At 39.1% G+C, this 10271-nt stretch overlaps 1 non-coding gene across 1 annotated transcript; it reads left to right on the plus strand.

Annotated features, from left to right (window-relative positions):
• Positions 1–651: 651 nt before the first annotated feature.
• LOC127089017 (small nucleolar RNA R71) lies at positions 652–758 on the plus strand. The gene has a single exon (XR_007790798.1). It is a non-coding gene; the product is annotated as a small nucleolar RNA R71 (small nucleolar RNA).
• The last annotated feature ends 9513 nt before the right edge of the window (positions 759–10271 follow it).

A 10271-nucleotide genomic window follows, 5' to 3' on the forward strand; every position in this document is an offset into this window, starting at 1 on the left:
GTTATAAGTTCGTTCACGTGAATGTTTTGGTTTAGGAATTCTTTATTTTGCTGAGTCTGGCCCGATATAAAGCTTTCCATGATCTTCTCAAGGTTAGACTTTTAGGGCACAACTTGCATAGGTTGGTTTGGTTTTTGGGCTTGATAACCTTGCGGTCTCTAAGGTGCATTATTTTGGACAGGGTTCTGGTTTCTATAAGAGAAAATTGGATGATTCTTCCATCCAGGGTTGTAAGTGTTTGAAAATGGGTTCCCTTGGGTGTAATTCACTTGGTCGGTATTCAGTTCGTTTAAAAGGTTACACTCCGCCGATTCGTGTCCTTTAGATCCACAGAGTTTGCACTCTGTGTGGACTACTGCTACGGTGTTAGTGTTTATAGACATATGTTTGATCCTAAGGGCTAAAGCGTCCATTTTTTCCTGCATCATGTCTAAGGAGCTTACCTCATGTATTCCACCTTGGGTCTCCTTTTTCTCTAGTGATGCTCGTTCAGTTCCCCATTGATAATGGTTTTGGGCCATATCCTCAATTAGGTCACAAGCTTCTGGATAAGGTTTGTTCATTAGCGCGCCACCTGCGGTAGCGTCGATGCTCATCTTGGTATTATAATGGAGTCCATTGTAAAAGGTGTGAACGATCAGCCATTACTCTAGGCCATGGTGTGGGCAGACTCTTAATAGCTCTTTATATCTCTCCCAAGCTTCGAAAAGCGATTCTCATTGGTTTTGAGCAAATCTAGTTATTTGGTTTCGAAGAACAACAGTCTTACTAGGGGGGAAATATCTAGCAAGGAATACTCTCATAAGGTCTTCCCAGGTAGTTATTGAATTAGTTGGAAGTGAATCTAGCCATCAACGTGCTCTATCCCTGAGGGAGAAAGGAAATAATCTTAAACGGATCACATCGGGTGAAGCGCCGTTAGATTTAAAGGTATCGGCTAGTTGGATAAAAACTTTTAAATGTTGGTTCGGGTTCTCAGTAGTGAGACCCGCGTATTGGTTTTGTTGTACTAATTGCAGCAAAGACGGTTTTAGTTCGAAGTTGTTAGCAGGTATAAGGGGGTTTACTAAACTCGAACTAGGTTCCTCATCAGAGGGTTGGGAAAATTCCTTAAGAGGTCGCCTATCGCAATTCTCGGCGACAACTTTCTTAATTCGGATTAGTAAGAGGCGTGTACGAGTATAACGTTTGGGTTCCGCTAAAGGATCTACTAAATTTCCGGTACTACGGGTTCTTCGCATTTGCCGGCTAAAAATGTCTTAGTCTATACGGTGTAACAACAGGGTACGAAATTTGACGAAGTTGGTCCCCGGCAACGGCGCCAAAAACTTGATCGTTGTGATTTGCAAGTGCACGAATAACGTCAAAGTAATATAAAAGAATATCGATCCCACAGAGACCAATCGTCAATCTATCGAATACTATCGTTACGGTGTTTATCTAAGGCGGTATAAAAGAGATATTTGGTTTGCAAAATAACGGTAAATAATAAATGCAGGTAAAGACAGGTCAAATGTAATTCACGTCAGTTAAGCGATGTTTCAATTGTCTAAATAGAACTACTTACGAGGCAATATTTTCTACTCTTGAAAAGAATCCATTTAACGAGAACTGTCGCTTTCGCATATTCAGAACCGAGTTTACCCTTAAATTAAGGTCTTTTATTGTCACATATAAAAGGTGCGCAGAACGCTAAAGTAGTAAACCTATTTTTAAGAAATGAGACTCATAGATTTAGTTGAAAAGTGATTTTGATTTGGAAAGTTTGCCTAAGGAGTTTACTGATTTTAAACCTATCAATGCATCCGAAAACAGTTTCAAAAATAGCTTTTCCTTAAAATGGTAAAGATTCCTAGTTACTATGCCAGGGTGCTTTTGCACTTCTCGAATAATTAAAACTAACCAAGTTTGTTTTAGAAAACTTAAGTTAAAAATCAAACTAGCCTTTAGAGTATTTCTACAGATTTCAATATGTGAAACATTACTTTAACCGCGGTCCTTACATTCTAACCTTTAAAAGATTTAGCCAGACATGGTAACGCAAACAGACATAACAATGTTAATCATGATGAAAAGTTTGTTTTAGAATGTGAGGCGTAGAGAGCGAGTAAAATGCGTAAAATAAATAAAGTAAAGCGAGTGTAGAAAGTAAATAAAATAAAAGCGATGCGGGAAATAAATAAAGTAAAGCGAGTGCGGGAAAGTAAATAAAGTAAAAGCGATGCGGGAAATAAATAAAATAAAAGCGATGCGGGAAATAAATAAAGTAAAAGCAATGCGGGAAATAAATAAAATAAAGCGAGTGTGGGAAAGTAAATAAAATAAAAGCGATGCGGGAAATAAATAAAGTAAAAGCAATGCGGAAAATAAATAAATAAAGCGATAAATAAGAACCTGCTCCAAACGGAAGCTTCGATTCTGATACAAAAATAAACCTCTGACTCCTGAAGCTAAAGACGACAGCAACTCGAAGTGACCCAACTCAATCTCACAATGGTGCGATAACCCCCCGATGTGACAGATTTTCGCTATTAAAAATGAAAACTATATGCTTAGTGTTGTAAAACTAAGTTGGATGCTAGAAAATGAAATGAAATGAGCTATTTATAGAGATTCTCATCAGTTTGTAAAGACCATGGTGCCCTCCAACTTCCCCTTAGTGGGCTTTAGTGGAAACGAGATTTCCAAAGATGGCGCCCACCATCCCTTCATGGCGCCCACCATGTGTGTAAATGGGGTGAATCATGGGAACGTGGCGGTTACCTCCTAGTTGAGGGCTGGTGACTCATGGCTTCCCCTATAGCGGACGCCATGTGCAACGCCATGTGTGTAATTTCGCCGAAAAACCCTAATTTTAGGTCTTTTTGCTTCGTTTCTTCCAAAAGTGTCCGAAAGTGCTAAATATATGAAAACAAGAGAAAAAAGGGCATAATACAAATAAAATGAAGATAAAGTCCTAATAAACATGTGAAATTCGAGTCAAAAATACGATGTAATTCGGTGCGATCAAAAAACTAGTGAGGAAAATACTCTGGTCACTTCCTAAGAGATTTGCCATGAAAGTGACAGCCATAGAAGAGTCTCAAGAAATTTCCAATATGAGAGTGGATGAGCTAATTAGATCCCTCCAAACATTTGAGTTGGGAATGTGTGATAGATCTGAAAAGAAAGTCAAAAGCATAGCCTTCATGTCAAATACTGAAGAGAAAGAGGAAGAAAGTGGTCAAGATACTGATGAAGATCTGGAAAATGATGTAGCATTACTAGGGAGACAGTTCAACAAACTTCTGAAAAAGATGGATGTAAGGTCTAAGTCCAATGTCAAGAACATCTCATCTGACATCAGTAGGTCCAATAATGCAGGAAGAAGAACAAGATCTGATGAAAAGTCCAAAGAAGGAAAAGGAGTTCAGTGCCATGAATGTGATGGGTATGGACACATTAGAGCTGAATGTGGGACCTACCTCAAGAAACAGAAGAATAGTCTTGGTGCTACTTGGTTTGATGAAAGTGAAACAGAAGAGTCTGCAAATCTTGTGACTGCCTTGACTGGAAGATGGGGTTCTGATGAAGACTCAAGTGATGATGAAGTAACCTTTGATGAGTTAGCCACTACCTACAGAAAGTTGTGTCCAGAAGTGAAGAAGTGTGTCAACAAGTTGAAAGTCAGAAGAAAGTGATAGCACAACTGGAGAATGAGAAGGCAAAACACTTGGAAACCATCTCTAAGTTGAAGACTGAAGCAATGTTCTTGAACTCCAAACTGGATGAGATGACAAAGTATGTCAGAATGCTAAACAATGGATCTGACACCTTAGACAAAATTCTCCAGACTGGAAAAATGGCAGGAGACAAGTCTGACCTTGGGTTCAATGAATCCAAACCTGAGTGTAGTCACACTGGTAGCAAACCAAAGATGTCACATCATGTGTCACAACATCATAAGGGAAGACAACATAAAGGAAAACACCAAAGATGGAGATGTCATTACTGTGGAAAATTTGGTCACAGGAAACCATTCTGCTTTAAGTTGTATGGCTATCCTAGTCCTTCTCATCATCAACCTAGACCCAAACATCACATCACTGTCAACAGAAAACAATGGGTTCCTAGGACTGGTGTTACTAACCTAATAGCTCACACTTCCTTTAGAGTTTCAGCCAAAGAAGACTGGTATTTTGACAGTGAATGCTCCAAACACATGACTGGAAACAAAAACCTACTAACTGACCTTCATCCTCATGCCACCATCTATGTAACCTTTGGTGATGGAGCAAAGGGTGAAATCAAGGGGATTGGAAAGATAAACTGCCCTAGAGTCCCTAACCTTGACAATGTCCTACTTGTTAAAGGACTCACTACAAACCTAATAAGCATCAGTCAACTATGTGACCAAGGTCTAACTGTAAACTTCACAAAAACTGAATGTCTGATTACTAATAAAGAAAATGAAGTGATCATGAAAGGAGTCAGGTCTAAGGACAACTGCTATATGTGGAGTTCTCAAGAAACTGGTTATTTATCAATGCGTACTCTAGCCAAAGAAGAAGAAGTAAAGATATGGCATCAAAAATTGGGCCATCTGCACCTTAAAGGAATGAAGAGGATTATATCTGTTGAAGCTGTCAGAGGAATTCCAAACTTGAGTATTGATGAAGGAAGAGTTTATGAGGAATGTCAGCTTGGAAAACAGACAAAGATGTCACATCAGAAGCTCAAACATGACACCACTTCCAGAGTGCTGGAACTTCTCCACATGGACTTGATGGGACCTATGCAGGTGGAAAGTATTTGTGGGTAAAAGTATGCTTATGTGGTGATGAATGACTTCTCAAGATACACCTGGGTCAATTTTATAAGGGAAGACTCTATTGTATTTGAAGTTTTCAAAGATCTTTGTCTAAGACTTCAAAGAGAAAAAGAAAGTCAGGTTATCAGAATCAGAAGTGATCATGGGAAAAAATTTGAGAACAACAAATTTGCTGGATTCTGTGCATCTGAAGGACTTAGTCATGAGTTCTCATCTCCCATTACCCCTCAGCAAAATGGTGTGGTAGAAAGAAAAAATAGAACTCTCCAAGAATCTTCCAGAGCTATGATTCATGCTAAGAAATTGCCCTACCACTTCTGGGCTGAAGCTATGAACACAGCCTGCTATGTTCACAACAGGCTACTGGAAAGGAAGAAGACCTACTGTCAAATACTTCCATGTGTTTGGTAGCAAATGTTATATCTTGACTGATCGTGAACAAAGAAGGAAGATGGATCCCAAGAGTGATGAAGGAATATTTCTTGGCTACTCAACAAACAGCAGAGCATTTAGAGTCTTTAATTCCAGAACAAAAGTAATGATGGAATCTATCAATGTTGTGGTTGATGATCAACAGACTGATGTCACAGACGATGTTGAGACATCTCAAAATGATGCCCCAGCTGATTTCCCAGACAAAAGTAATGAGAATGAACTCACTCAAGCTGAACCTGAAGTTGACAAAATTAATAAGGGACCCTCTATCAGAATTCAGAAGGATCATCCTAAAGATCTCATTATAGGAGACCCAAATAAAGGGGTCACAACTAGATCAAGGGAAGTAATCTTACATGGCTGTTTTGTGTCCAAGATTGAGCCTAGGAATGTCAAGGAAGCCTTGACTGATGAATTCTGGATCAATGCCATGCAGGAAGAGTTAGGCCAATTCAAGAGAAATGAAGTATGGGAACTGGTTCCAAGACCTGAAGGAATAAATGTCATTGGAACAAAGTGGGTTTACAAGAATAAATCTGATGAACAAGGAGTGGTTACTAAAAATAGAGCAAGATTAGTAGCACAAGGATACACTCAAGTTGAAGGAGTTGACTTTGATGAAACATTTGCCCCTGTAGCTCGCCTTGAGTCCATTAGACTATTGCTTGGAGTGGCATGTATTCTGAAGTTTAAACTGTTCCAAATGGATGTAAAAAGTGCCTTCTTGAATGGTTACTTAAATGAGGAAGTGTATGTTGAACAACCTAAAGGATTTACAAATCCAAATCTTCCAAAACATGTGTATAAGTTGAGGAAAGCCCTATATGGTTTGAAACAAGCTCCTAGGGCTTGGTATGATAGACTCACAGTGTTTCTCATTAACAATGGATACAGGAAGGGAGGCATTGACAAGACCCTATTTGTTAAGAATGAAGGAGGAAAACTCATGATGGCACAAATATATGTGGATGATATTGTGTTTGGTGGGATGTCAGATCAGATGGTCGAACATTTTGTTAAACAAATGCAGTCTGAATTTGAAATGAGCCTTGTTGGAGAGCTGACCTATTTTCTTGGGCTACAAGTCAAGCAGATGGAAGATTCTATCTTTCTATCTCAAAGCAAATATGCCAAAAACATTGTTAAGAAGTTTGGCATGGAGAATGCAAGTCATAAAAGGACACTTGCTCCTACACATCTGAAAGTCTCCAAAGATGAAAATGGTGTTAGTGTAGATAAAAGTCTCTACAGAAGCATGATAGGAAGTCTGCTATATCTCACAGCAAGCAGACCTGACATTGCTTTTGTTATAGCTGTTTGTGCTAGATATCAAGCTGAACCAAAAGTCAGTCACATGAACCTAGTGAAAAGAATACTCAAATATGTCAATGGCACCAGTGAATATGGGATGTTGTATACTCATGGATCTGGATCTATGCTGACTGGATACTGTGATGCTGATTGGGCTGGAAGTGCTGATGATAGGAAAAGCACTCCAGGAGGATGTTTCTTCTTGGGGAACAACTTAATATCATGGTTTAGCAAGAAACAAATTTGTGTGTCTCTGTCCACTACTGAAGATGAATACATAGCAGCTGGAAGTAGTTGTTCTCAACTGGTTTGGATGAAACAGATGCTGACTGAATATAATGTCATGTAAGATGTCATGACACTGTAATGTGACAACCTGAGTGCTATAAATATTTCTAAGAATCCTATTCAGCACAGCAGGACAAAACATGTTGATATTCGTCATCATTTTATTAGAGAACTAGTGGAAGAGAAAATCATAGCCCTGGAGCATGTTACTACTGAAATGCAATTAGCTGATATATTTACAAAGGCTTTGGATGCTAATCAATTTGAATGTCTAAGAAGGAAATTAGGGATTTGTATCTATGAGAATTTATAGCAATTAATTTGGAGTGGAAAAGATAATAAAAATATTGTCTGCCCACTTAAAAGAAAGTGCCCCATTTATGGTAAATCATCACCTAGTATTGGAACTTCCATCTATAGCATTTTCACAAGCAACCTCTGCTCAAACATTTCCACCTTCCTTCAACTTCATCATCCTTCTCTGCTAGAGCAACATAAATCTTTCCGCAAGAACAACAAGATGTCACAACATCCTTCACCATTTGGTTCTAAAAACACCAAACCTGCGCACAAAGCTAGAACGCCCTCTATGGACTTTCTTAATGAAGACATTTTGGAAGTGATTCCCCTGTCAGTCATCCCAGGCGACGCTCCTGGTTCATCCTCCACTGCAGGCCATACTCAAGGTAACAATTCTAATACCCCTAACTCCAAGGACGACATGCATCATACTGATTGTGTCATTAGAAATCTTGTCACGAGGATCCTTAATGAAGGACACTCTATAAAGGGAGTTTCTACTCCTCTATCAAGAAGGGACCCTTCTCATGAGGTTGGACCTCACAATGAGAAAGATGATGATTCATCTAGGTCTGAAAAAGATATAGCTGCTGAAGGATTGTGCTCTTTAGGGAAAACTTTGCCTAGTAAGAAATCTGTATCATCACCTACTGCCAATGCTTCTCAGTCTAAGAAGCATGACTCTGCTAAGAAGGTGATTGACCTGGAAGATGAGAGCTCGGATGATGAAGATGATAACTTGCTTCATCACTTGAAGCCTAGTGTAGCTAAGAGGATGAAGACCAGAAAGGGTAGGTCTGTGGCTGAGATGATGACAGGCAAAACTGCTAAGAAGGATATTGGTGTAGGCCCCTCAAGGTCTTGGAGTAAAGTGGAGGTGAAGAAGAGAAAAGTAAGAGAAAGTTCTGACTCAGATGAAGATGTTGAAGAAGATGTCCCTGACATCTCTCTTATCAAGAGGACAACTGTTAGAAAATCCCCTGCAAAAGTTGCTGCTGTACACTTGGATAATATTTCCTTCCATCTTGAAGATGGAGCAACAAAATGGAAGTTTGTAATCCAAAGGAGAGTGGCTGTGGAAAGAGAACTAGGAAAGGATGTTGTGGAGGTTAAAGAGGTCATGGACCTGATTAAATCTGCTGGATTAATGAAAACTGTTACTGGGTTATCTCATTGTTTTGAAGGTCTGGTTAAAGAATTTGTGGTGAACATTCCTGAGGACATTGCTGATAAAAACAGCAAAGAGTTTTGTAAGGTGTTTGTTAGAGGAAAGTGTATCAATTTTTCTCCAACTGTGATTAATAAGTTCCTAGGAAGAGGAACAGAAGGTGCTTGTGAACTAGAAGCCACAGACAATGAGGTCTGTAGGGAAATAACTGCTAAACAGGTCAAGGAGTGGCCTAGCAAGAAGCATCTCCCGGATGGAAAGCTAACGGTGAAATATGCTATCTTGCACAAGATAGGGTCAGCAAATTGGGTACCAACCAATCACATCTCTACAATCTCAAATGCTCTTGGAAGTTTCATATTTTCTACTGGAACCAAGCTAAAGTTTGATTATGGTAGGTTCATGTTTGAACAAATTGTCAAACATGCTTTTACAAATGCAGTGAAGCTGCCCGTAGCTTTTCCCTCAATGATTTGTGGGATAATCCTGAGCCAGCAACCTGGAATTCTGAGCACAAATGATCTTCCAAGCAGAAGGAAACCTCCTCTGTCAGTTCATTACAAATTATTTGAAGGCAGTCATGTCAATGACGTTGTCATGACATCTGCTATGAAGAAGCCAACCTCTCAAGGTGGTCTGATTGCTGAACTGAAAGAAACTTGTAAGGAATTAGAGACTGAGATAAGGGTAGCTAAAGCCAGGAAAGAAGCTTTGGAGGTTCTAATTGAAAGCTTAGAGCAAGGTGATAGAGATAATGTTGGACAGGGTAAGGAACCAGAAGCCCACACCTCTAGTGAGAGGTCTGAATCTCAAGATGAATCAAGTGGCAGTTCTGGTTCTGAAGCTGGTAAAGATGCAAGCTCCTCTGACTGAGTTTTGTTGAAGATTGTTCCCCACTTTTATGATGATGTGTTGGTCTGGATGTTCTGATGGTGTTTTTTTTGGCAGTCATGTCTTGATGCCTTGATGTATTTTTTGTGGTTCTGTAACACCTAACAATATGTTTTGACATTCTGTGTGACATTTTGTTTGACTAATAGAAATTTATTTTGTCTCATTGGTCTCTTTGGTCTCTTTTGGCTAAAAAGGGGGAGAAGTAGCTGAAGGAGCTTGTAGCTAAAGTAGTTATGCTATAAACAGATGACAAATGATATTGAAGATGATGCATGTTGGAGATAATCTATTTAGTACAGGTGTTGTTGAAGGAGATGTCTGTGTTATGAGGAGGTGTATGTTACAGGTGTCGTTGAAGGACATGTCTGTGTTGAGCAGTCTGAGGGGGAGAAGAAGCACATGTGTGTTTAATATATATGTGTTTACTAGTTGCTATTTTAGCTAGTAAATGTGTGGTTTATTACTTCTGCTGCTAAACTGCTGATGTGTTTTTTTTTACTCTCGTGAACAAATGGTCTGATGTATGTTTTAGCCAAAATTTGCCAAAGGGGAGTTTGTTGGTTCTATGTGTTGGCAGCAATTTTGGTAAAACCCAGAGTGTTCACAAGTTGTCACAACTGTTGTCTTGACATAAGATAACATGTACCTGCAGGATGTTTAAAATGTGAATATGCAGGATTTTAATGAGATGTCAGACCCGATGTCATGACATATGTATACAAAACATTCAGTCTGAATGTTATGTATTATGTGATTGCGTTGTTTATGCTAATCTATGTGTGATTGATGTAATGATTGAACGCGCCCTCAATCAGTAATTACAACCAGATTGACTTATTTTCCAACGAGATATAATCATCTGTCATAAGAAGATATGAATGGAAAATAGTTTTAGGGTTTTATGATGTCAAAGCCCAGCCAAACACTTCTATATTAAGGACATGGAAAACCTGGTTTTACACACAAGAAATAACGAACGAAATATTGAGAGGGAATAAGGGTTTTAGTCTTGTGTGGTCGTGTGTATTATGAGCCATTCATTCATCCATAGATGCTTGAATTGGA

The sequence above is a fragment of the Lathyrus oleraceus genome, chromosome 5 (genome assembly GCF_024323335.1).
Source record: "Lathyrus oleraceus cultivar Zhongwan6 chromosome 5, CAAS_Psat_ZW6_1.0, whole genome shotgun sequence".
Taxonomy (NCBI): Eukaryota; Viridiplantae; Streptophyta; class Magnoliopsida; order Fabales; family Fabaceae; genus Lathyrus; species Lathyrus oleraceus.